This window comes from Mandrillus leucophaeus, unplaced genomic scaffold (genome assembly GCF_000951045.1).
Source record: "Mandrillus leucophaeus isolate KB7577 unplaced genomic scaffold, Mleu.le_1.0 Scaffold676, whole genome shotgun sequence".
Classification (NCBI taxonomy): Eukaryota; Metazoa; Chordata; class Mammalia; order Primates; family Cercopithecidae; genus Mandrillus; species Mandrillus leucophaeus.
The window spans coordinates 296536-304306 of record NW_012107319.1 but is presented as its reverse complement, the minus strand read 5'-3'; the positions used below and the strand labels follow the sequence as shown (position 1 = coordinate 304306).

The window sequence follows — 7771 nt, the reverse complement described above, 5'->3', positions numbered from 1 at the left end:
TATTTATGTAAAATGATATATATCTATAATTATTTGTACACATAGAATTCTGTGTGAATGTCTTTGAATAGTGATACTTTGGTAGGTGGTTGTCATTTCCTTCTACGTACTTTCTGTATTGTTTACATTTTGTAAAATAGACATCTACTAACTTCATAAAGACAAAAAAATATAAGTAAAAAGGTAAATCAAACATTTAGTGAATAATGTTAGATCCAAATACATGAAATCAAGGTTTGTTGTTTGGCTTGGAGGAAGAGGTTCTGAAGAAGTGGTGGGAAGTGTGCTTTTCCACCAAGTGCGTTTTATCACAGTAATTGGCACTTTGCTAAGCCCATTAAACACCTTGTTGATTAGTCTTATTGTCTCTAACTGGAATACCAGGTATTTGTTATAAAAGTAATGCTAAAAAATCAGTTTATTTTTCAGATCATTGCATAAATTATCTGCCTGTGAGATTGTACTGCTCATCCACCCTTTTGTAGGAACAATCCTGTATCTCTAAGGAATAACAGTCTACTTTTAAGCTTCTTGGCTTTATGGGCTCGAATTCATAGCCATAAATGATAATATAATGAACTTTACAGCTGTTAGTTAAGTATTCTTGGAAGAGGCCAGTGTGTTCAAAAGATAGAAAAACTATAGAAAGAAAAATATTTATCTAATGTAAAATAAGAAGTGTGAAGGTGAAGTGACGCTGCAGAAAATTTTAGAAAATTTATTCAAGCTTTAGGGATAGCTTCTTCCCTGGGTAGCCACATACGAAGCCAAGTAAGGTGTTTTGTCACTCTAATGTAGTGCAATATCTGATCTTTTCATCTATTACTTTTTTCATTGTGCTATAGGTCAATATCATTGCTAATATTTTGAGCATTACTTTGTCATTAATTGTAAAGGTAGGTTTTTTTTTTTTCTCTTACATATAATCTGAAGAGATTTCTTATCTTCTGCAGTGCAATTAAATTTGGAGCTCATAATATTTAGCAAAATTTATTTCTGGCTTGCTTTTATATATGAAACATATTTTAAAGAAGTAGTTTGGAGAATATATAACCCAGAAAATAATTCAAAAGTTTATCTGACATATTAAGAAACAGAAGAAACTTGGAGGGAAGGAGATGTTAATGAAGCTTGTATCTTAATAAGTAATGCAAAATGAAAGATAATCCAACAGGTAGATAATATGGACTACTCAGAGAGCTATCAGTTTAATTTATATCTTTATTAGCTTTTAATTATCTTAATACTTCACATTTACCATACGTCCTTAGCCCAAATAACTTTACATTTATGCAGGATCTTCCCTTAATCAAGATCTTTACAACTTACAGAAAAATTTCATGTGTATTATTTTATCCTCACAAAACACTTTTGAAGACTGGGAAAATACCGTTAGTCCTCTAAATTATGATGCATACTCTTATCATTATTAATAATTCTAATCTTTATAGTTTAAAAGGTAATGGAGGCCGGGTGTGGTGGCTCACATCTGTAATCCCAGCACTTTGGGAGGCCAAGGCGGGCAGATCACAAGGTCAAGAAATCGAGACCATCCTGGCCAACATGGTGAAACCCCGTCTCTACCAAAAATACAAAAATTAACTGGGCGTGGTGGTGCACACCTGTAATCTCAGCTACTCGGGAGGCTGAGGCAGGAGAATCACTTGAACCCGGGAGGCGGAGGTTGCAGTGAGCCGAGATCGCGCTACTGCACTCCAGCCTGGCGACAGACTGAGACTCCTTCTCAAAATACTACTACTATTACTACTAATAATGATAATGGAAGAAAATCCACCTATAATCTCACCACATTACAACTATTTCCATATATTTTATTGCTCTTGAAGTCTTTGACCATATGTGTGTATGATATATAGTATATACAGGAAGATATACTGTAGTTCATGTATTCAACAAATATTTTGTGTGTGTGCCTGTAATTTCCTAGGTACTAGAAATTCAGAAGAAGAGACAGCTCATGTTTCTGCCTTCATGGAGCTTACATGCTAGTATGTAAAATAGCATGCAGATACATCAATAGTTACTATGTTAGGTAATGATAGGTACCTTAAAGAAAAATAAAGGAGACAAAGTGGAGAGTGATGGAATGCTATATTTTATGAAGTGTGGTCAGGAAGTGGTTCTCCGATGGACTAACATTTGAGCAGAAACCTGACCAAAGTGAGAGTGTGAACTCTCAGCATGTGCAAAGTCCCCAAGACAGGTGTCTTCAAGAAAAATCAAAAGGTCCATATCATATGGTTGGAGAGGATTGTACGTTATGAAAATATTTTTTAAGATGTATTTAATCTCTCTCTCTCTCTCTCTCTCTCTCCCCCCCTCTCCCTCCCTCCCGCCCTCCCTCCCTCCCTCTTCCTGTGCCCTGCTGCCTGACATACAAGTGATTAAAGAAACCCGGTTGTCTGAGAAGGCTGTAGAAGGGTGTGTCTTGGTGCCATGGAGGGGCAGTAGACTTTAGCAGCTGATGCTAGCACAAAGGTCAAATGAACCAGGCAAAATTCAAAATGCATGAGTTTGGAAATTAAAACACCTTATAAGTAGCTCATGAGAAATTCTAATAGAAATTTTAAAATATTTTGAACTGAATGATAATGACAAAAGAAACAGCATCGAGTTCTAAAGCATATGTGAAACTTTGATATATTCACAAGTGTGACATTTCGAAACAAGATAAGTAGGGATTCTGGGATTATTTGTGTACCGATGGAAAAACAAATACAATTAGATCCCTGCCTACAACATACTAAAATATCAAATCCAGATTAAATACTTAAATTTGACACAAAAACCTTAAACTTTTAGAATAAGGGTGTAGGAAAACATCTTTCTGGCCTGAGAATAGAAAAGGATTTCCTAAAGAAGATACAAACATTGCTAATCATAAAGAAAATTATTGATATATCTTGATTTATTGAAATTAAAAACTCCTCATGAAATAATATAAGACAAATCACTAACTGGGAAATGACATTTTTAATACATATTGCTAATAAATTATTAGTATCTGGAACATATAAAATGCTGCTACAAATCAGTAAGAAAAAGACAAATGAGTAGAAACCTGGGCTAAAGACAAACAAATATTTCATCAAATGCAAAATATGTAAGACTAAGAAACACAAAATATGTGTAAGCTGCTCACTAACAGAGAAATTAAAATTAATACCAGAATAAAAGGTCATTTTTCACGAACTCTTGGTTCTTGTGTTTACTAAGTGGGAGAAGAACTGTTGCAAAGTAAGATGATACAATATATTCCTTTACACTTTATGTCTAGTAGTTACTGTTTTATGAAACCAGTAAAATAAGATTAAACATTGATTCTTTTCATTTATTTATTCAACAAATATTTATTGAATGTCTACTATGTGCCAGGAACGCTACTAACAATGTACCATTTTGTAACACAAATCATTTATTTGTAGAAATATGTTTTACAGAAATGCCCCTAAACATTGTGATATTTATTTATTAATTTTAAACTTTAAGTTCAGGCATACAAGTGCAGGTTTGTTATACAGGTAAACTTGTGTCATGGGGATTTGTTGTACAGATTATTTTGTCACCCAGGTATTAAGCCTAGTAACTGTTAGTGATTTTTTCATATCCTCTCCCTCCTCCCACCCTCTACCCTTCACCCTCCGATAGGCCTCAGTGTGTGTTGTTCCCCTCCATGTGTCCATGTGTTATTATTTAGCTCTCACTTTTAAGTGAGAACATACGATATTTGGTTTTCTGTTCCTGCATTGGTTTGCTAAGGATAATGGCCTCCAGCTCCATTCATCTTCCTGCAAAAGACCTGATCTCATTCTTTTTAATAGATGCATAGTATTCCATGGTGTATATATCACATTTTCTTTATCCAGTCTATCACTGATGGGCATTTAGGTTGATTCCATGTTGTTTTTATGTGAATAGTGCTGCAATGAACATACGTGTGCATGTGTCTTTCTAATAGAACAACGTATATTCTTTTGTGTATATACTCAGTAATGGGATTGCTGGGTGGAATGGAATCTTTGTTTTTAGATCTTTGAGGAATTGTTACATTGTCTTCCACAATGGTTGAACTAATTTACACTTCCACCAATAGTGTGTAAGTGTTCCTTTTTCTACACAACCTTGGCAGCATTGGTTATTTTTTGACCTGTAAATAATAGTCATTCTGACTGGTGTGAGATGGTATCTCATTGTGGTTTTGATTAGCATTTCTCTAGTAATCAGTGATGTTGAGCTTTTTTTCCATATGATTTTTGGCTGCATGTGTGAAAAGTGTCTGGTTGTGTTTTTTGTCCACTTTTTAAAGGGCTTGTTTTTATTTGTTATTGTCATATTTCAAAGTCACTTTATTGGTTTACATTTATTGTATTATCAAATATGTTTCCAGAATAGTTGTATCAGCTTATAGTTTTACCAATAGTAGATGATGCCAGCACTGAATATTACTATTAACATATTTAATCTATGTAGGGAAAGGATATTGATTTTTAAAAAGAAGAAATACTCATAATCACGTAACAAAGTAAAAAAAATTGCAGTCTCACTTGTATGTAAATAAATGTAAATTGCGAATTAAGCAGCAGCATATTTTGTTTATTAGTTTGGCAAAGATTAAAGGATGAAACCAAGTGTTGGCATGAGTGGAGGGAAATGAAGAACTACAGACACAGATCTTAGGAGCAAATATTGGCACAGTCTTTCCAGAGGAAAACGGTTTCAAAGGTTTAATGGGTGAAGTCTTTGACTCAAGTTTCATTTTGAAGAATTTTCCCTCAGGGAATTAATTATACAAATGCACAAAAATGTCACATAGAAAACTGTTTCTTGATGAATCCTTTGCTACAGAAACAAATTGTAAACAAAACAACAAGAAAAAGGTTTGTTTAAATAAATTTTGTTATTTTTATAGTATGGGATGATAAATAGCTATTAATAATTGTGTGGGTATTTATTAACACGAAAAGATATTCATGGAATAGTAAGTGAAATAAGCAAGTTTTAGAACAATATATGTTATATGTATTTCTAAATGCATGTACAAATTTACATGTGTACGTACATGGGAAACATCAGAATGCAGATACAGGAAAATTTAAACAGTGAATATCCCTGGATGTTGGTATTTTAAGTGATATTACATTATTTTTTTTTCTTTGGGACATTTTTATTTTTAATCTTTCTTTTATTAGATGAACATATATTAGATGTATAGTAAATTTTACAGAACCCAACTTTATTTTGAATGACAAAATGGTGACATCATTAACTTATATTATTTGAATCCTTTTGAAGTTGAATTTTGCCCAGTACTTATTTCCTTGTTTTTCTTTTGTGATTTGTATCCTCACAATTTTTTTTTTTTTTACAAATTCTTTATTAGTAGTTCGTTTGTTTCTTGTTGAATTTAGAGGTTCTTACATATTTACAGCAGTAAAGTTGGTTTCTTATTACAATAAAATTTAAATTTCATCATCTGACCACATGTGCATACATAGCAATACGAATCTAACTTTGTGTAATTCTTCATAACGTAGAAAGCATTTTCTTGAACTTATCACAAACAGCCCACAACAACTATTCCAAACCATCACAGCCCAACTCGAGTCAAAAGTGCCATTCCCTGTTCTCACAGTCAGCAGGTAATCTGACTTATTTCTTCATAGACTGAAACTGTTTCAAATTCCTTCCTATCCCACTTCTATGTCCTCCCCACTCACAGTCAAACAGACATTTATCTATGTCTATATTTATGTCCCTATCTCCATTGCATGCACTTTGATGGAGAGAGTTGCCCTTCCACCTGTCTGCTGGATCCCATTCCCTGCCATCTCTTTAGTGAACTTCAGTCCGTTGGTAATCACCCTATTTCTTCTGTATGCTCCTATTTGTTGCTTTTCTTTTCTTTGTATATAAGCAAGTTAAATTTCCATCTGACTAAAATAAAAACAAAACAAACCCACTCCCCAGGGCAAAACCCAAGTCCTTCCTTGAGGTTTCCTAACACAGCTAGTGACACAAAAGATCTGTGATCCTGTTGTGCTCCAAGCATTTATTGAGCACTCAAAAGGAGTCTGGCACTACACCAGTTTGTAGAGCTACATAGATGAATAAGTTACATACCTTTGAGAACTTTACCATTGTCCTTTGTGTACTTAGGACTTTGGGTGCGATTGACACAACTCTTACAGTGGAGATTCGTTTGGATATGAACAGCTGTAAATTCTACAAGGAAATCCTTGAATAAAAGAGGAAATGACTAATTAATTAAGTGACGATACTAGACCTTGTTCAAATATGCAGAGGGGAACTGTGGATGTCAGTTGGCTAACAAATGCCATTGCTCCTTTTTCCTTCTCCATCAAGATTCTGAAAAGAAAATGATTGTTACATCCATGGAGATCCAGCTTCTTCTCTCTTTACTTCGATAAAAGGACAACAGACAGTTTTCTAAATTTTTTCTTTTTCTTGGCTTCTCTGAGACATCTGACATTTGATTCTCTCTCTCTTTCCTAAAAACCCTTTCTCCCTCCAATTTAAGGTTGCAATGATGTCCCCTGCACCCGACCCCCCCCCCCACCCCGCCTCCATAATGCTGTCTGTTTCCTGACCTCATTTATGAACTCCTTGTCCTCGTCTTTCTGTCCTGTTCTTTCTTCATATTTTTCCTGGCCTATTTTTGTCTTAATCTACGACTTCTACTCCCACATGTATTTTAATAGTATTTAGTGAGGAATGGATTTATAATTGCTTTAATCCACCAGAAATCCTAAGCAAACTGAGTAAAGGAGAACTTGTATCATTTCCAGTATCTAATGTCCAGTAAGCACTAGAAAAATACTGAGCTCGACCTGGATTTCCTATCCCAAATCTCATCCAGATATTTCTATGCAATTCTTCCAAAAATAATTCTGGAACCAACCTATTCCTTCATGTACTAGGATGTTACATCAGGAATATCCGAATGGGTGCTTTCATCCTCCTCCAATGACTCTCTGTTTCCTTTTAATATGATTTTTAAAAATTACCTATAGGAATAAAACTTCCCCTGGATGCTATGATCATTCAAAGATAAAATTATTAATGTAAGTGAGAGTAACAATGCAATGTACAATATAAGGTAACAAATATTTTTAAAAATAAGCTTATATAGTTCAATGGTACAATAAAACTTATGCATGTATATATAGTCATGCACCACATAAGGATTTTTTGTTCAACAGTGAACTGCATATAAGATGGTGGTCCCATAAGATTACAAAACCATTTTTCATGGTATGTTTTCCATGTTTAGCTATGTTTAGGCACACAAGTACTTACCACTGTGACATGCCGTACAGGTTTGTAACCTAGGAGCAATGTAGCCTAGGTGTGGAATAGGCTAAATCGTCCAAGTTTGTGTGAGTACACAATGATGGGATTGCCTAAGCGTGATGCATCTCTGAGAACATATCTACTTTGTTAAGTGACGCATGAGGGCGCGCGCGCGCGCACACACACACACACACACACACACACACACACACACACAGAGGTATACAGATGTATATCTTTTGCAGAACGCTTTAGAGACATCACATAGCAGAGTACAGGAAAGGGCAGGTTGCTACAGCCTTGACTGTGTTTCAGCTGGTCCGTGTGCTGCAGGTCCTATGTCTGTCTCACAGACCAATTGTCTGCTCAGTTTACTACCGTGCCCTGCTTTTCTGATTTCTTTCTGGTTTGCTGAGGAATCTCCATGGAGCCCATGACT

The 7771-nt window shown here is 34.9% G+C and overlaps 1 pseudogene; it reads left to right on the top strand.

The window, feature by feature from the left end:
• The window catches only part of LOC105555252, a 23278-nt pseudogene extending 17013 nt beyond the window's left edge, over positions 1-6265 (top strand).
• Positions 6266-7771: the final 1506 nt, after the last annotated feature.